General features: G+C 45.2%; 1 long non-coding RNA gene across 20 annotated transcripts in view; it reads left to right on the top strand.

The window, feature by feature from the left end:
* Window positions 1-19956, top strand: part of LOC125700401 (uncharacterized) — a 54324-nt gene that overhangs the window by 19420 nt on the left and 14948 nt on the right. For 10 of the 20 annotated variants that reach the window (XR_007379900.1, XR_007379898.1, XR_007379914.1 and 7 more), the window contains 6 exons: window positions 8210-8392; window positions 10503-10840; window positions 11932-12082; window positions 12709-12897; window positions 14229-14331; window positions 16228-16355. This is a non-coding gene — a long non-coding RNA (uncharacterized LOC125700401). The other 10 variants (XR_007379907.1, XR_007379899.1, XR_007379912.1 and 7 more) reach the window with 7 other exon arrangements.

Below are 19956 nucleotides of genomic sequence, written 5' to 3'. Positions count from 1 at the left end.
GATGCAAAATTAACTGGGAGTCAAATCTAACCCTGTGAAGAGAGGCGGGTGGTTCTCATGATAGTGAGTGACTGTGTCAGAAATGGCATGTGGAAGTCAATGCTAATAAATGCAAAGCAGTTTCTCTGGGAGTATACATATTCAATCATGTATTATACTTATTCAGTTACGGATTGAACATTAAGTTATTATCATTCAGAAATAGAGTGACTGTAGGATAGCACTTTGAAAGCACTGATGTAATGACCAGCAGCAGTCAAAAATTCAAACTGAATGACAGAAAATTTTGAAAGAGAAAAAAGGAGAAGAAAAACATGATTATAAGATTATGTCACTATATAAATGTTTGACAAACCCACATATTGATTAATATGTGCACTTCTGTTCATCCTGTCTCATAAAAGACAGAACTAAAAATGATGGGTGGGAGTTATTTAGCTCAGAGATCTAGACACCTAAATTTAGGCTTCTATCTGTAGGTGTCAATCTGTGAGGTAGATACCTTAACTCCACCACTAAATCGAAGTGTTTTAATCTGAATTCCACCCACAGAGAGTATATGAGAAAGGCAGAATGATTTTCAAATCAGGACAGAGAAAATAGTTAGATGTGGGACAGAGATGTTGAAACTTCCTACCTAGCTAGGAAATAACGAAGAAGGGATAGCTATTATTTTTCAGAATAGAAGTAAAGGATGTCCCACAGAATTATTAGGCATCAGGTCTAAAACAAAAAGTCATACATTCCCATATAACATGTTATTAAATTGTAGAACTTATCGCCAGAGGCTGTTGTGTAGGTCAAAAAGTATAAATTAATTAAAAACTTCTGGAAGGCTGATGGGAAGACGATGTCCTGCCAAATGGAATTACGAAGGCTCAGTCAACTGTCAGAAGCGATAGAGGCCCTGACCTTCCTATTGCAGGTAGAGGTAAATGGGAAGGACGCTAAGGAGGCAAAATAGGACAATAAGGGCACTTTCTAGGCCAGAACAGAGAGTGAGAAAATGGTCTGCACCCTACCAGCAACTCTTCCTGAGGTCACTGAACACTATGAAGGAGCATCCACAGTTTGGATCTCAGGAACGGAAAGTGTGGTATACCCCAGCCTCGGCTTTGAGGGAAGGAGGGAAAAAGGAAGATTCGGCTTGAAATCCAGTAGAGGAGTTTTAAATGTTAAGGTAGACTAATGATATAGAACTAGCCACTAGTTATGTCCAGAACATGGGAACAAGAAGCAGTGTTCATAGTTCACGGTCTTCAGCACCTCGGAGTTGACTGAATGAAGGAAATACTACAACCACCAGCAGCACTGTACTTCCCAGGGCTTGCAGCTAATTGCTCCTACCTGGGGCTCAAGATTCAAGTACTGGAATTCAGGTATTGTTTCTGTTCCTTACTAGAGCAATGCTCCTGTGGTGTTTGAAGACTAGAATTGCTAACAACCACATTCAGCTGAGCTTATCTTGCTCATTCCAGACTCCTTGGGTTTTTCAGTCATCACAGAAGTTGCAGATGAGATTCCGAATGCAATCAATAATGAATGAATGTGGTCAGGTTGATTGGATGTCTCAGAGGAGTAGCCAACAAGATATGCAGGACTGTGCAGAGTAAAGCTGGAGAACATCTCCGGCTTTCTGGTATGGGGAGGCAAAACCTAGGTTGTATTAAATATGAGCAAGGCTACTACAGTAGGTAAGTTTAGTTTAGAATAAAGCTGTGTGGTGTGCTTCCAAACATTCCTCTTTCAATCCTGCTTTCATTTTCCAATTTGTTTGGATATATTTTCATCATTTTGTGCTGCAGGAGAAGAAAACACCTTGTTTCCATTTCGAGTTGCTCAGCTGGCTGTCCCCAGGGTATTTCCACCTGGCTCTTAAATGAGTGCAGGTATTTTCTGGTGTGCTTAGGCACATATGAACTTGGTTCCACAGAGCTCAGAAGTCCTCTGGAAAACAGTATTGCTCATCTACAGTATGAAAGGAGAATAGTGACTTAATTAGATTGGTAGCACAGCTAAGCAAAATTGGAGTCTAATGCAGCTGTCTTTAAAATACACTTCATAAGAAGCCTACAATAAAATGGGAATTGGAAACCCTTAAAAGGGGCTAAATTTGATGGTGACTTTTTGGATCCTTTGGTGTGAAGCAATGTGGTAAAATCAATCAGTAACTTAGAGATCTTTTAAAAGTCATTTGCTCAACGTGAAGCTTTCTGTAAGAACATGCAAGATTTGGTAGGAGTAGCTGATGGTGATTCAGGATGCAGCATCCTCTCACAGAAGGGCTGGAGCCTTGTGTCCACAAGCCTGGTAAAAGAGCACTCGAGTCTTCCACTCCAGCATGAAATTCCTGCTTTATTACATACCTCTAACAAAGACCATGATTACAAGTGCACTGCTTCCAGAGCCAACGTGTGATGTAAGGAGTTCCTTCCCTCTTCTGTCCCAATACCAATGTACTGTCACAATTGTGGGGCTGTCACGGGAGCTTCTTATGCTGGCACAGCCTCTGAAAGGAAAAGATTTGTAATTACATGCAAAAAAGAGAGTGCTCTGAGTAATCTGTGAGCTTTGGTATGCATATGTATGTTCCTCCGTCTCTGGATGGGGATGATCAGCTTTACATGAGCACTTGTCACCAGGGCAGGACTTTGAGCTTACTGCCTGATACGCTGTTGGAATGCTGTGACCGCAGGACTGTTCATAACATCTCTTGTTGTTTATTTTTTTTTTCTTGACCTAGAAAATATTTACTCATTATTTACAAATCAGAACTGCTATCCCTAAAAAAAAAATTTAATAAGGCATTTCGGTGCCTGTCAGGGCGTTGCAAATGGAAATCAGGGTCAAAACAGTATCATGGTTCTGGACTTAATTAGATAGGCTGCTTTTCTGGGGCGAGTTGTTGCAAGGAGTTGGGCACCGGGGAATTTTTTGCATTGAGCTAGGAGGAAAGCAGCTTTAAAATTTCTTCCTCCGTTTCCTAGAAAATGAGTTTTCTCTCATTTTCTCTCTTTTGGATTGTTCAGCCAAATGTCTCTGTTTTTTCATGATACGTTTCACAACATATTTGTTACGTCCATACATAGAATGTTAGAATTAATCAAAACCGAACCATTTCTAGAGAAAGCCATTTCACGTCTATCTCTGTCATGAGACTGGCTGCACTGATAGGGATTAGAGGTTGTTACACTAATGACTTAGATTTTTGTCTCATTGCCAGAACCGTTTCCCAATTTAGAACCTTTTCTTCTGATTAATATTTGTATTCCTCCCACAATTCCTCTTCTTATAGGAATTCGTACTGGGAATTATTCCAGACCTACATAATGTCTCTGAAATCTTTTTATCCCTCTGTTTGCTGATCAGTGGAAAGGATTTTAATGCCAGGTTAGGTAATCGAGATAAATCCTAACTTCATCTAACTTTATCCCTCGACTATGTCTTGGATATTCTAGAAACATTTTTTGTGATCCATAAATAAATTCACATAGGATTTTGATTAATCTTTTTTTGCTCTTATTTTTCCAGCGAAGCCTCATTACATTAAACGGGAGATCAAACAGAGTGAATTACAGCTTCCACTATTCGACTTGCACTAGTTTGTTCAGTGCCACACCTTTTTTTGTTGAAAACATCAATAAGCTCCAAAGAGAACCTTTCGTGCACAGCTGGACACGTGCAATATATTTTAGTACCATCCTGAGGCAGGGATGGCTTCTTCCTAATAATGCCTTCTAGCCCCATTCAGTTATTTGAGTGAGCTTACATAGCAGCGCGGAGTATATGCTCATATAGTTCACTTCTCAGTGCCCTTCATTATAAAGTAGATGGAGCTAACCAAGCCTGTTCTCTTGTGGGTGCTTGGAGCCAGCAAAGACACGAGGATGCTGCTGCAGGCTGGGAGAGGTGGGGCTCCTGGCTCTGAGAGCTGCATCACAGCACTGCAGTCCTGCGGGCTGGTTCCTTCTGCTTCTGTGTGCCCTCGTACTGGACACCTCGTGGCCATGAGCCAGCTGCTTCACATGCACCTAAGGAAAAGCTTCACCAAAAAATACGTATCCCATTTGGAAAGCGATCTGACCTTATGCGCAGGCAGTAACAGGGAGCTGGTACCTTGTTAGCCATTTTCTTCTGACACTGTTAGTCTGAACCTCCTGCTGAAATGAACCCAGAAGTCAAAGTTTCCTTCCCAAGAAGAAAACTTTGGTTTGTGTGACTGCCAGATGACAACTCGGCCCCTTGGAGCCAGTGGGTTAAATGAGCCCAGGGACGGTGGTGGCTTCAGTTTGTTAGGAGAACTGGACTGCGCGTTACCCCTGACAGTCCTACTGATAGATGGAATGGAAAAAACCCTCCCTTGCTTTGACCCAGAGTTGCTCTTTTCTCTGATGGTTCATTGATTCCCTTTGCTTCCCTTCTCATTTAACAGATTTTATAAGTTGGGCATTTACAGATCTGCTGCTATTAACATTCAGTGTTAGTGGACCCGGGAGCTTCTCTGCCAACTATTGCAGAGCTTCTGAGCCTGCTGATTTAAAAATGTTCATTGCTGATAGATTCTAACATCTTTCTCAGTTACTAATAGACTGGAAAGTATTTCATCATCTTCAAGCAATGAAAGCAAATCATCCTTCTTTCCAAATACTGAATAAAAGTCTGTTTGAACACTTCTGCATTTTCTGCATAATCCTTCACAATTCTACTGCCTGCACCGAGCAGTGACCCTGTACTGTTGCTAGGGTTTCTTCTGCAAACACAACTTTCTTGTACTAAGCTCCGTCAGCCACGGATTTTATTCTGAGGTTTCTTTGTTTCATGCTTCTGTTCATGTAGGTCAAGAGTTTTCCTGGCTATTGATTTACGACGAGGTAGATGCAGTGCTAGTGTTTGACATTTCTGTATTTGTTTTTGTTTGCTGATATGACTAACAAACGTTAACCACGCGAGTCAATTGTTTTAAGATTACATGCTGAGTGTCTGGCAGTCTATTAATTTTTGCTTTTTTTTTTTTTTAAAGTGCCAGGTAAAATGCCCAAAGAGCCAGGAATAATATACCATTTCCCCAGTGTTCACATACATACGTGTATCTTTGTAATAAATATTTGATATTGTATACATATAAATATATGTATATATAACCTCCCCAGCAGCAACCCAATATAGTACATTTTTGACAACCTGGAGTCTTTTAATATTTGAAGTAGGGGCTTGCAATATAGCAAAGGAATGACCCTGGTGAGAGATGTGCATTTCTTTTTTCCCTTTGAAATCTGACATGTCACGAGTCTCATTGTGTTAGTCTATGTGTGTTCTGCTGAGACTTGCCAGTGTTGAGCGATGTATTCCACAGAGACCTTGTCCAACAACAAGCACCATCCTGGCTTCAGGCAGGAGCAGAATTTTACCTGCAATGCACAGCAGAGGAGCCAGCGCTGGCTGGCAGAACTCAAAAGCAGTGCAGATAGGAGGACATAGAAAGTATGGAGAAATAGTTGTGAATCAGGGAGAGAAGCAAAAATATGGGGACAGGGAAAGTCTGTAGGGTAGGGGCAGAAAGAACAGTGCTGGTTCCTGTGTGTTCCCTGTTAAGAATGTGGAACCGAGTTCAACACCACACAGTGCCTCTCATGCAGATGTAGCAGCAAATACATGAAACCACCAGCACAGCAAGTGTGTTCAGATTCAATCTACTTTAGGTCTTTATAAAGGAAGACAGCGACTTACTGTTACCAAGAATCTCATTATTTGAAGGTATGAAGACCCAGAGGAGGATTAGGATAGCAGAACAGCATCTCTTTGGCCACGGTACCTTGGGAAGAGCTCTGCAGTGCAGGGGGGGCAGTGCTACCTGTGCTGCTTATGTCTGGAGAGGCATCCTGGTACAGCTTCAGCAGGGCTGGAGGTACAGCAGGCAGTAGAATAGTGTTGTTGGGAACCTGCCCCCTCTTTCACATGCTGTTTGTGCTCCGCAGACACTTATATTCTCTGTGCTGCATCACCATATGTTGGAGGTCCTCATTCCTTCATCAGAGCTGTTCTCATGTTCACTCTGGCTTCCTTGCACCACTCTGCTGACACTGCACAGAGTGTATGGGCAGAGAAAAACGCAGAGTACGTATCAATAGAAATACATGCATGCAGCTCATTGTGCATGGACTAACAGACCCCCTGCCGTAGTGCTGTATCCTCTCTTTCTGCTCACGTGTGTTTGCTTTGGGCTGCACATTTCTGCAACCACAAGCTATCAATTACAAATCCAGCAAATTAACCAGGCTGAGAATACATATTTATCTTACACACTAAGTTTTTTCTGTAGCACCCCCAACAGGTGACAAGGTGGTAGCAGGATAGCAGGGTATGCTGCCCTTGGATTTGGCTGTGTAGGTATTTTTTGTGTGTTCTTTATACCTTAGAGCCCAGTGGCTCTCTTTTCTCATAACTACCATTACAGCACTTTCAATCTGAGGGGCTTTCCTGTGCTGAACCTTTGTCTTGCACTCTCACCACTGTGTCTCTTCATTTTCATTAGTAGCAGATGGAGCGTGAGTCCCAGTTCTTCCTTTCCATCCTTGCTGCCAAGAGATCTCTGGTGCCTAGGCATATTTTGTAGATACTTAATTTTCTGCTAGTTTTCATCCAGTGATTTTGATTAATTTTATCCATGTACATAAAATTATTTTGTGAGTGACACTTTTCATTTAAAAATCCTGCTGAAAGCTAGGTTTACTAACCTGATTCCAGTGAAAACATTTAATGCTTCCTCTTTTCAAATTTGAACCTCATTATTATTTTTCTGTAATCCACTTTTAATTGTAAGTACCCAGCATTCTGCCAGTTCACGCGGCACCAAATGACACAAGGTTGCTCTGGAGTGCTCCAGTGAGCATCTTCTGGGGAATATTGAAATTCAATGGAAACAACATGAGAACCATTATCTGAAACAGCCTCTTCAGGCAAACCATATGGGGTGAAATATTCTGCACTGCTTCAATAATCTGAGCACAGATATGTTCACTGGTAACTCTGCAGTAAGCATCACTCATTTGCTTTGTCTGTGCAGTATTAATGAGCCATTTCAATAGACAGCAGGTTTCAACTATATTTGGTGCATATTCATGTTGCTTCCTTCGAGTTGTTTCAAAACTCCTTTCCCTAGATTAACTAGAAAGTCTCAGTTATCATGTCAAGTGCTGGGTACCAAAGACAAGGGTCATCCTGTCCTTTCCAGTCTTGGCTGAAGAGTGGGGCTGGTGTTTGGAAGAGAGATGGTGTGGTAGGCGTGCTGCCTTTGCTGAGCCTTCCTTCAGCAGAGAGGCTTGGCTGCTGCTTTCAGCAGTGTTTGCCAGGGCTACTTCTTTCTGAACACGAAAAACCTCCATCTTATTTTGTGGTTCATCTGTCACATGGGATTTGTGGTTGCTAGCAAGCAGGGGAGCCTTACAAGTCTTCTTACAGATAGACTCACGTTATTGTCATGGAGGAGTGAGAAGATGGTGAACTCGAAATGGAGAGCACAGAAGGAAAAGCTGTATGTTTTGACTGGCCTGATCTGTGCTGTGTTTCTAAATACCTATCTGTGCTGCTGTTCTGATGTGCTCAGGGGAGCTGAATTGCCCCAGACATTGGTGCAGCTATTTGCAGAGCCTCCTTGTGCATGTATGCAGCATATTCCACTGGGCTGATAAACTCCAAAGAACGGTGTCTGAGAACCAAGAGTACAGAGAGATCTGTGAGGGGTGCCAAAAGCCCAACAGAGGGTTCTGGTTAGTACTGAAAACCATGTGAAGGGTTCCAGGGAGTGGAAAAGTCACTTGAAATTTAAGAAATATTTTGATTGACACCCTTTTATCTTTGTCAGCATTCAGCAACCTTCCTTTATCTTAGTGCTTTTTTTTTGTGGTAACTATAGGGAGCTTAGCCCAGACAACAGCTGAAAGAATGTATGAATAGATTAGCAAGGTCACTCAAAGGTCTTTCTAGGGAAGGGCATTCACACTGCAATCTTGAACTAACCACTTCCCAAGAAAGTCAACTCAGGTATTTAAACAGCACCACAAGGAAAGAGGCTGAGGGTTGCCAACACCAAACTAGGTTAGCTTATGTGCCTTGGTTGCTGGTAGAAAAAGAGTTTTTTTTAATTGCAGCTCTGTATTTATACTATGTTCTCTTCACAAAAAAAGATGAAATAAACTTATGATTTATCCAGCAGGATGGAACTGGCAATGCTGTGGCTGAGGGAGGTAGAGGTTAGCAGCTGAGGGCTGGAGCAGGAGCCACATCCTCGAGTTGCAGCAGCGCAGTTTGATGCTGTGGTTGTGCCAGGGCTGCTGGGAGAAGAGCTGGACTGGCTGAAAACTGCAGTCCTCTCAAGCTGGTGGAAGAGCTACGGGTGAGGGTTTTTTCCCCTTCTTTTTTGGGAACAATCTTCTGAAGAGAAGGAACAAAGACTAATGACAAGCACAGATGTCTGTGAGGCTGTCCTCCACCTTTTCAAATCCTTGTATTTCTTTTTATATATTGTTAGAAGCAAGTTTTATTGCAATGTCTTTTCCTTCTCTGTAAAAAAAGAATTGTTAACATCGCACAGTCTATCTCCAAGGCTGTGGTGGCCCTGCTGCTCCTTTCCTTTCCCTCTCTGGAAATTGCAATAATTTTAAATATCCTCTTGGAGCTGGGGCAGCTTCTCTATTCCCAGGAGCAGACAGCCCTCTACCTTGGCACAGGCTCTTCTTTGGTGTTGCTGCAGCTTACTAGAGAGGTTTGGCTCCAGTCCTCCTTGCACTGAGAGCTGAGCGCTATGAGGAGCTCCTCAGGGCTCCCCCAGCTGTCAGCTGTGTGCAGGGATGTGGTTGCTGGTGCCTGGGGGAGCTGGGAGGAAGGATGGCTCCACCACTGCCAGTGTCCAGCTGCTAATGCTATTCCATGTGTCAGCAGCCTTGGGGACAGCTTGGGGAGCAGGACAGAGATGTCAAGGCATGTGCCCGGGTTCTTCTGATGGCTTTATGAGCTCAGAGGTGTCCCTGGCAGGGGATGTGCCCATTGCTGGGGCTCCCCAGCTGCCCACTGCCACCAAGGGCTGTATGTGGTTGGGAGTAATGCTGTATTTGGTGCCTAGTGGCTGCGTTTGCTAACAATCTTGGGTGGTGCTAAATAAAATAGAGATTTTGTGCCGTTGCATTCACTCAGCTGCCAGGCAGGGCATTTGGAGAGCTGCTGGAATCCCAGACTCCTCCCAGTAGTAAGCCAGTTCATTGCCACCATTTGCTGGGTTGGAGTTTGAGACAGGAACTTGACCTGGCACCTGGGATGTTGGAGATACCAAGTGGGTCTGATTCTGCCTTCATTTACTGAAGAGTAGCTTTCAGTGCAATTTGTGCTGTTTTTCCTCAGTGAAGCAGTAGAAGCCCCTGTGAGGCAAGGAGCATAGTACTGATGGTGCAGGGAGCAATGGAGGACGTGAGCACTGCAGGAGATGGTGAATAGGTGCCCCAAAATGATGACTGATCAATGCTAAACCTCAAGGTGGCTTGAGGGGCCTGAGCATCTCATTATTGGTGTGTCAGTTGATCCCAGAAGATCCATGGAAGGCCTGGTGGGGATTTGCTGCTGCTATCCAGAGGCACAGTTATCCCAGGAAAGTCTGAAAGGTCCCCACAGCCAAGGTGGTGGGAAGGGGTGCTGTTTTCAGAGCTGTGCATTGAGAGCACAAGGTGTGGTTGCAGAGGCAGCAGCTGGAGCATGGGAAAGGCTGCTGGGGTCAAACAAGCAGGAGCACAGTTAAATCTGAGATGAAGATTTTTCTTCCCAGTGACTGAGAGGGACACTTAGAAGGCCTGGCACATCTCTTGCAGAAGTTTAGGGCTGCAGGAGGGTTGCCCTCTGCGGGGATTAGCTGCTGAGTTGAGGCTGCTTGGAGGGGACATTTGGCTTCTGGACTTTGTGCTGGGCATGTGGGCTTTGTGCTTGTGGGCATGTCTCACTGCGTTGGCTGGGACGAAAGGTAGCAGCTGGCTCGGCCTTCCACTGTCAGATGCTCTTCACTGTAGATAAAAGCTTTTTCTGGTTATTCTAGCTCCCATGGCTGTCAGGGTTCTATAAATGGCAAAGGCTGCCACTGTGGGTCAGCCCTGTGGGAGTCTCATCTTGTCTATCTGCCCCAGGAGCAGGCTGGCAAACCATCCTCCTTTCCTAAATGCGCTGCAAAAACAGGCATCTCAGTGCTTGAACTGCAACCCACCCGAGAAAGCACCTCTGCGCCTATGGATGTGTTTTGGGTGAGCTTTGGGAGAGCTTTTGCCTGGCCCAGCCAAGCCTTCTGAGTGTCTGAGATGTCTTAGGCTTGGCTGCTGGAGCAGAGGGTCAGAAACCCACTGAGCACTTTTTCATGCCTGCCTCTACTTGGGTGACAACAGGAGTCTGAGTACCACTAGTTGTAATGGAAGTGTTGGGAGTAGCTATCCTGCTATTTTTGTGTTAAAACCCATACTTTCTTTTCCTAGATGCTTGCTGCTAACTGCTTTTTCACCTCTTGTCCACCCCTCCACCAGCCGCTTGGGGCCACCATTTTAGACTTCAGCTGGAGCTGCAAAGCGTTAGTGATCTTGTTTTCCAGAGATCGTATTTGAAGTAGAAAGAACTGGATTTTGCCTTCATTTACGCCTCAAGGAGCTGCCACAGGGGGAGGGGCCAGTGTTTGCCAGCTTGCTCTGCTCCCTGCAGCCCTCACTGGGGAGCCGCGCCACAGGAAATGCTGAGCAGAAATCAGGCATGAGAGCATCGTGCTGGGTTGGTTTTGCTCTTGGAAACAGAAGGTGGAGCAAGCCACAACTGAGACAAGGTGACTTTTGGTTTGGTGCATGTTTTACTTAATCCTTGCTAACATATCACAGAAGCAGGCCTTGCTTTTCTGCTGATCCCCAGCTTGTCTCACTCCCAGCTTTTCTCAGAAAAATCTCATTGCTGTGTTTGTGGAGCTAAAAGAGGGCAGCCAAAAACCGTGGTTGTCCTGCTGCAACAGCTCCTATTTCTTTGCAGTGCTGGAAAGAGCTGCTTCTCCTTCTTTACCAGTGCTACCTTCAGCCCAGCTTGTGCCATACTCCATTTTATCAAGGCTGCAACAAGCACGGCTCTTACAGAACTCCAGTCTTTGTTGCAATGTGCTTCATAAACACTGCAGTTAAATAGATGGTAGAAGGCATTTTTTCAGGGGAAGGACAGCAGGGCATCTGGAAGGACAGGGGCCCTGCCAGCTTAATTGGAAGTTAAACAGCAGTTGCTGCAGGGACTGAGTTGTGTGATAGCAGGAAACCTTAGTGGCTTTTTTTGTGCCCACATAACTCACTGAGGCTTGGGAACAAGCTCTGGCAACCCCATCTGCTCTGGTTGGACCATGCTCATCTCTGCACTTAGGTTTCATCTCGTTGCTCTTGAGGAGAAGTCTTTTCTGAAGAGTTCCTTATTTGGAAGCCTTAATGAGACTTTCTTTAAAGAGTAAGGAGATGAGATTTCAGCACCAAGATGGACAGTGGGGGTCAGACCCCACCAGACAAGCTATCACAGCAAAGCAAAGCCCAACCAGGGCGGCTGAGGTTGCCAGACCTTGCTGTCCAACCCCAATGGGTTGTGCAAGGACAGCTGAAGGTTTTCTGCTTCCACATAACCCAGTATCTTTGGCAATCACTGTTCTTAAAGTGCTCTGGATGCTAGAGTGCATTAACAGGTCAACCGTATTTCCCAAAGGGAATCCCTTTGTAATTTTTGTGGGTGTTTACAGTTGGTTAGAAGTCAACTAGTTGCATCTTGATTTGTGGGCAGGATACTCAGGGAGCTGGCACTGGTGTAGAACTACCAATGCTGTGTTCCTCTGGGATGCAGCTACAGCTACTGCAGCTGGCATCAACACATGTCTTGTCTTCCTCTCCAATCCAGCTGTTTAGGCTGAATCACCACTTTGCTGTTGGGAAGAGCTGAGATGTAAAACTGCCAGAACTTATTTGTGTCTTCTGCTACCTACATTACCCAAACGTGCACTCACCTCCTCAGGTGCAGGCTGACAGTGCCTGCTGGGAGCTGCAGCCAGGTAAGGGCAGGAAAGCTTCTTCCCCCACACAAATGCACTGGATAGTGTAGTAGGAGGCAATGCAACAGATAGGGGACTGCTTCTCCACTCTCTGGGAAGAAAGTGAGACAGGGTGCACATCTCTTCTGTCTTCCTGAATTTCTGTTATTGCTTGTCCAGTGTAGGACATGCTGCAAAAAAAGGAAGGCAGCTTAATTGCCTCCGATCTAATCCTTCCTTGGGCACCCAACCCTTGCTGTCAGAACTGAAGCAGGGAGTTTGTCACCTCTGGCTCTGCTTGCGCTCTGCTGGAAAAATGATATATGAGGGGCACAGCTTCTAGCAGCAACCGTTCCTTGCTGATAACTGCAGGGAAACCTAAGCAATACTAGTAATCTGGCTGTAGCTGCTAAGAACCAGGTAAAGCAAAGAGATGAAAAGCCGAGATGGAGATTTTGGGGGGGTGTTCCATTCCTCCTGTGCTGCCACACATGGGTAGGGGCTGCCTCAGGCTCTGATCCTGCAAGGAGAGTGTCCTGGTTGGCAAAGGCAGCCTTGGTGCAATCTGAGGAGAAGCAGTAGAAGAGATCAGTTTTGGGGAGTTGAGTTGTATTTGTTTTTTCCTTATCTCTTTCTCTGCCCTCCAGTGTCAGGGTCTGCAATGAAAGCAGGATCCATGCCAAGCAGGATGAAGGACTCCAAGGGGTCACAGCAGAGAGCTGCATCTATGAGAGCATCCTGGAGCCACTGGCCACATGGTGCTGACATCTGAGAAGATTTTTCTGGTGATTTTTCACCATGCTGTTCACTGCTGACACCGCCTTCCTCACTGCAGGGTAAACCCCTTCAAACCAGAGCAGCCCCATGTGCATTCTGAGGGATGAGACCCATGGAGGGCTCGTGAGGGAATCAAAGCAAATGGGGGGACTTGAGTGGTGGGGACACGAAAAAGTACATGGATACCCCCGAGGGGCATCAATGGGGACACGCAGAAAGAAATGGAGGGTGCTGAGGGCCATTAAAAGCAGGCTGAGATTTATAGGGAAGGTACCAAAAGGTTTAGAGTGACCCAAAAGGCACACAAAACTCCTGGGAAGCACAGGGATGGAAATGGAGGGGCTCTGGGAGCACTGAGAACCACTTGGAGGAGCAATGCTGGAGCAGAGGAACAAACAGCAGTGCTGATTTTCTTCTTGTTTCTCCAGCAAGCAGGAGAACTGCAAAAGCAAACCAAAAGGTCGAGAGAACCAGAGGGATTTGGGGCACCAAGACAAAGATCTAGCACCCTGGGGGCTCTAAAAACTACATGTGGGGATGTGGATGGCACCATAAAAGGACAAAAGTCTCTGGGGACACCAAAGAGGGCTCTGGAGGAGCTCCAAAACCAAAGGAGTGACATGCATAAGAGAAGTCCTGTGTCTGTCCTTTCTCCTCTTGCTCTGGCGTCCAGGTTGCGGCTAAATTTCACAGTGTATAAGTGTCCCAAGAGAATTCCCCTCTTGTCCGTGCTATGGAAGGGAAACATTCCTGTTTCCACTCTGATCTTACAATGGCTTGTCAGTGACAAAACATTCCCAAATCCTCTCATTTATCAAATGGCCAATCCTGTTAACAGCTTAAGAAACATAATTACCTGCAATCTCTTCTGCTATTCATTTTATGCCTACACTTCCCTCTTGCTGGCAGCTTACCAGCAGGCAAGACGAGAGCTGAAGCAGGGCTGCAGCCACAGAGCATTTCAGCAATGCAATTTCCCTTAATCACCTGCACGGTGATCACGGGAGTTTTGCATTCCCATTTGCAGCAGCCAGAAGCAGGTGAGGAAGTAAAGCTCAGAGCCAAAAGCATCAGCTAACGTGCCACCAGATGTGTGCAGGTTTTCAAGCACGGTTACGTTTTCGGTGCTGTTCCACCTGTAAAGTGGGAACTGTGTCAGGATGTGCTTTTAGAGTACGTGGTATCGCAGCCAGCTTTATGTGCCTTGGAGATAAATGTGCATGGGTGGGCTCAGAGAGGAGCAGCAAGAAATCAGAAAAGCAGAGCCCAAAACACGAGTGAGCTGGTGAAGTAATGGGGGAGAAGGAAGGGGAATCGGGGTCAGCAGGAGGTGGTAGGAGGTCCTGTTTGCTGCGCTGCTAAAACGGTCTGAATTTATCTTATTTTACAGTGCATCTACTGCTTGTGTGAGATTTTACGCTGTCTCATTTGGATTGTATCTCAAGGAGGATTTAGAGGAGCTTGCAAGCTGGAAATCTGCTGACTTCCCAAAGGTTGGTTACATACAGGACAGCTGAAGCCGGGGAGGAACACCTGTGACCACAATAGCTTCTTCCTCCTGCCTAGGGACTAGAAAATCTCTGGGTCTGTCCCACTCACACAGCTGCTGAGGAAACTATCTTTCGTGCCTTTGAATCTTTCACTACCCTGACATTATCACTGTACATTTAACTGGCCAAGACACATCCTTGCCTGCGCTGTCTGTTCAGACCCATTTCAGTTTTGAAGGATTTTTGTTCGCATACACTACCTCTCTTTTCGACCATATCAGCTATTTCTGATCCTCAATGTTTTGGATAAGTGATATACATTTCTTCTGACACTTTCATGTGTTATTTTTAAGCTGTGTTTATGCTTCTTGCCAACATTTTATCCTTGCGGTTCTTTGAATTTTGTATTAAAAACCCTATGAACAAACTGTACACAATTCAGATCTTTTTAAAGTCAGTCACCATCTTAGGGGATTTCAGGCTTTTTCATCCTGCTAAGATACTGAATTGAAGTATATCTTGGTCATTATTAGTGAATAACCCTTTCCTAATAGCACTTTGAACCTCCAATGCTGAATTTGAATTAGACATTAGACATTTGAATTCAGCATTTGAATTTATGTTGACTGAATTTGAGTGCAGCCTGAACATGGCCTGGACCCAGGAGCTGAGGAACTTGGGTGGCTCTGGGCTGCCTGGCTGGAGCTGTGCACTGGTTGGGAGCAGCCAGGAGATGCATAAGAAAGTAACTGAGACTTTAAACAGAGCTTGAAACAAATTGAGTTCCTATATTTAACAACATCTAATATATATAAAGGGAAATTAAAAACTGCAAACAAATAGACCGTACCTAAAGAAAGCAAAAACTGCCCCAATAATAATAAAAAAGTAGGACATCTGTGTTTTTATACAAGAACTTGTGTTTCTTTTATGACATTTTCTTCAAATCACATAAGCCCTTCAGAGCAGCTTTAATGCCCACTGGAGTTCTCCAACCTAAATGTCTTGTCTTCAGTATAAGGAACAAAGATAATATAATTTGAATGCTGGATGCAACAACATAGGCTGCTCTCGAGGCTGATTCTCTCTGCTCCAGATGGGAATGATGGCTCCAAACAGACTCACCAGAACAGACTGAGAAGCAGACATCTCATTTGTGAGGAAATGGTCAATATTTCAGCTCTTTTCTTCCCATTTGTTTCTTTGTAGAAAAAACAACAACAACAACAACAACAAAACCAAACCAAAAAACCCCACAAAAAATACAAAGCCCCTCACAGTTGCACAAAAATGCTGCTATTTCAAAGCAAATTTTAAAACATTTCTGATTTGCAAGTGGCATTTCAGCATTTTTGTGAGAATAAAATACTGTGGTGCTGTGTTTAAATATTTCATTCCAGCTCCTTGAACAAACTTACAATCTTATAATAAGTTTTTTGTTTTTTTTTTTCTGACATAAAAGCATGCTGCTCTGTGGTACCGATAGCTTAGGCATCTCCAGCTCCAAGTGCAGCCACAGGAGCCCTCCCTGCTCACAGCTGATCAAAGGCAAACCACACTGCCACCCACGAGCCACCGCTTGTCCTCAGCATCCAGCCCAGGAGAGAACACAAATCCCAAATCCCCCCGAGCCCTTCTTCCCTAGAAGCAGCACCATCCGTGAGCGATACATGCTGCTATTGTAACCCTGCTGTGAAAAGGTGGAGCAAGTTCAGTAAACAAAAATACTTTGCCTTGGTTCAAATTGTGGCGAAACAAAACATCAGCCAGCGCTGGCTGTTCAATTAAACTGTTTGTAGTGCAGGCTTTGGAGAGGAAAATGCTGAAAAAAGGATTTGGGGATCATATGTATTGCATGGAGAAAACGTTTAATGAGAAATTTTCCAAACCTCTTTGCAGCTCGCAGGCAGCACTCTTCCCCTGCATGTGACATGTGCATCGCCCTCACATTCAGAGGATGGCTCACAGCTGCTGTGACTGCAACCAGGATGTATCTGGGGCTGAGAGTTGCCCATGGGAGCCAGGAGGTGAGTGTCCTTTGTTTGGATGTGCCTGCTGAGGGATGCTCCATCCATAGCCCCGCTGCAGCCATCCCTGTTTTCTGGGGGCAAGTGGGTCAGAGAGAACATCCCTGTTACACCAAGAGGCCTCTTTGACATTTCAAGTAGCATTTCTAAATGCTATTTGCGTCAGACATGCGAGCTGTCCAAATACAGTGCCAGGTTTGGTGTGTTCCTTCTGCTTTTTACCACTTCTAGCAAAAATTCCCACTGATGCCACGTTGCTGTAGCCTCCATTTCTTGATCCCCACATTCTCAGAAAGATGCATTTTAAGATGCATCATCTTCCCTCAGCTAATTCAAAATTACCTGCTAAGAAAGAGAGCCAGGAGTCTTTCTGTGTGCTGGGTTTGTGTAGCTGGCATTGCTGCTGCTTTCCAAGCCCCTTCCTGGTGTTGAGCTCTTCTCACGCTGACTCTCCTTAGTCATGTAGTTCAGGTCCTTTCTAATGTTTGGTTAGCAACTACACTTTTTCCACACATCAGTTGTGAATGTTTCTCATCCAGAAGCTCTCAGAATATCATGTTTTAGTTAATTCTGTATGTAATTCTGACGTGAGAGCAAGAAGCTGTTGTTCTTATCCTAGAGGACTCAACAGATCTGTTTTCAGAGATGCTGAGTCTCCTCTTCCTCAGCATTTACCCTGAAATACCCATTTTCTCCCTTTTTCTGGAGCAGTGCTGCACCACCACTCTGCTATGGGAGCTGCTGCACTGTGCCCCAGATTGCAGCTGAAATCTTGATGCCGGCTGAGCCCCAGGACTCCCAGCTCCTCCTGCTTCTTCCCTTGCTCTTCACGGTGATACGCCGTGCTGGCTTTCCTGGGGCCGAGATGATCTGTGATGTCCCTGTGGTGGTGGTGGCTCTCCCAGGGTCCCCTGTGAGCCATTTTGTGGTGTTGGAGCATCCTGACACCATCAGCTGACCTCAGGACATCGGTACCCATGGTAGCACCTCGCAACTGGGGATCCTGCAGAAACCAACAACCGATGTGGGTGTCTGGGGGCACGCTGCAGGGCAATGCCAGGAGAGGACAGGGAAACTTGCTGCCTCACCCAACCACCAAGCTGCCTTAGGAAGGCTTGTTTTAGCACAAGGGCGCTTTGCATCCCCGCCGCTCTGAGCAGATCTGACGGCTCTCGATGCGTGCGAATGAGGCCGCAGCCAGCACGCAGGGAGGATGCAAGCAAGCACAAGTTAGTGCTTGTGTTTGCCACTGATAAATGTATTAGTCTTTAAAGCGGTATTTAAACTACAACCCTTTTTCAGGCACCTCAGCACTCCGTTATTTTGCAGGCCTTGTAAAGGAATGTGATTTTGCCTTTTAACTGGAGTGTATCTTATGCTAAGCAGTGAGATTAAGCGTAGGGATCCAAAAGAAGTTGCTGAATGGCAGAATTGCCTTTATAAATAACATTAATAATTTATCCGATCCAGGGGTTTTTGGGTAAATGAAATACCTGCCTCTGTATAAAGCCCACTGAATAGGAACACATCTCCGCTTTTATGAGGCTTGGATTAAAGAAGGGAAATGCTAAGGGGCTTATCTTCGCTTCAATTTGCAGCCCTTCCGGCTAATGGCAAACTCATTTAAGAAGCTCCTGTGTTTGTGCCAACTCTGCCTTTATTCTCGGTGCCGGAGCTTGGCTGCATTTCTCGCCGCAGTGCTGGAGAGAGCAGAGAGGAAGCAGTTTGTTTTCTTGACCTCAGATTATCAGACAAAAGCCAGTGAGAATAATTTTGCTGGAATGCTCCCTATTACGAATTGTTTAAAGCGTGGTGGCTGGCAAGATGCTGACAGTGTGGGGTTTTGCCCCACCTGCTGAAGAGGACAGGGCTGTTGGCTGAGCTGGGACGAGACGAAAGAGCAGCTGTCATCTCTCTTCTGAGACACCTCTTCCTCATGCACAGACAGTTGTGAAATGGCAAAACCCATCCTCTACAAAAACCACAAGCGGTCGCTTTTCAGCTTCTCTTTTATGCCGGTAAAATCAATTGCTTCAAAGTTCACTGAAGGTGAAGGCAACATTTGCTTTCCATTCAGAGCTAAGCGGGCCATCTTCGAGAGCAAACGCTCGCAATAGGGAGAATAGCAAAAATCAGCAGAAAAAGTCTCTGAATAATTTGAACTGGGAGAGGAAAAAGCAATTTGCTCCCAGTTATTCCACAGACAAAAGTATGAATAAAAAAATCATGAGCTATTTACCCTGCCCAGGCTATTTGCATGAGTTTTATGCTATTCCAGTTTTGCTTCCCTGACCCCCAAAGACCTTATCACTGGATCCTCAAGGGACTTCAGTAAAAAAAAAAAGCATGCTCTTTTTCTTTTCTTTTTTCTTTTCCTTTTTTTTTTTGCATGCTGGATCAGCAATGACCAAAAGCAGAGAAAACAAAAAGGGGTCTAAATCTGAACTGTGCTGATGCTTGCGTGTGTGTTGACCTGGATTAGAGACCAGGACTCTGGCCTGCCAACTCTATCAGCATAGAAATTTTGTTCAAAACAGTATTGTAAGTTTGTGTGCTTTGCTTTCAGATAGCGAGGCTGTGGCAAAGACATGTGGGTATTTACAATCTGCTTTAGGAAAACCTGATAGAAGTTTTTAGCTGCTCTGTTGCAAAGGCAGCTTATGTCACCCACATCTGCTGCTGAAGGTAGCCCAGCCAGACGGCTGGCATGGCATGAAGTGCTAACATCCATGCTGGCTGCAATGAGGAGATGAAAATGAAAGAAGGATGAAGACCTCATAAGCTTTATCAGAAGCCACCAAAAAGTTGGTAGATTTGGGGATTACATCGTGTAATTATATTACCTTAAAGAAAAGTTTACTGAAGATTCCCTGTTTTGTGTTGCCAGCTCTTTTCAGCCATTAGTAACACATAACTCCTCATTGTCTTTTCCCGAGGCACAGATGGGCTAATTTTCAGCTACCTGATAATTACACATTGTTTGAAACTGTATCAAAAGCTTCTGTTCCTGCATTTCTCCAGCAGCTGTGCTACAGCTCACCAAGTCCCTTGATCACGGCTTGCAGGGGCCCTCATCCATCCATCTGTCTGGAACGGAGTGGCAAAGCCTCCATGTCACATTCACACTTTGCAGGTTGCTGGGATTTGCTCTGCTGTCAAGGTGGGTGGAGTGTCTAAAGCTCCACTGAGAGCATCTTCTTGGCTCAGTATCAGCACCTAAGGTTAATATGGGGATAATGCTGCATCGAAACATGTCTACTTGAATATGAGTGGGGATGCCGACGTCATGGCAAAATTAAGGGTAAAGGAACACGAGATGCTGGAAATCAGCATAACAATGGTTTAACCTTGATTTTACTTGGGCAAAGCTGTGGATGTGGCCACACTCCAGGGATGCCAAGTTGGAGAAGTGTGGCCCGTTGTCTGTATGGAGAGGAAGGGCGATGGTCCTTTCCCTAGAGTGATGGTTGGAGCTGGAGAAACCTCCTCTCCTCTTGATCCCTCCTCTTTGAGAGAGGTTACTCTGCCAGTTGAGCTCTGATTGGTTTTAGAGGGCATTTTCTCACCTTTTTTGGGCTGTCCCATGGGAAAATGCAAGAGG

Source organism: Lagopus muta, chromosome 14 (assembly GCF_023343835.1).
Source record: "Lagopus muta isolate bLagMut1 chromosome 14, bLagMut1 primary, whole genome shotgun sequence".
In the NCBI taxonomy this organism is placed as follows: domain Eukaryota; kingdom Metazoa; phylum Chordata; class Aves; order Galliformes; family Phasianidae; genus Lagopus; species Lagopus muta.
This window is presented reverse-complemented; position numbering and strand designations above follow the sequence as displayed.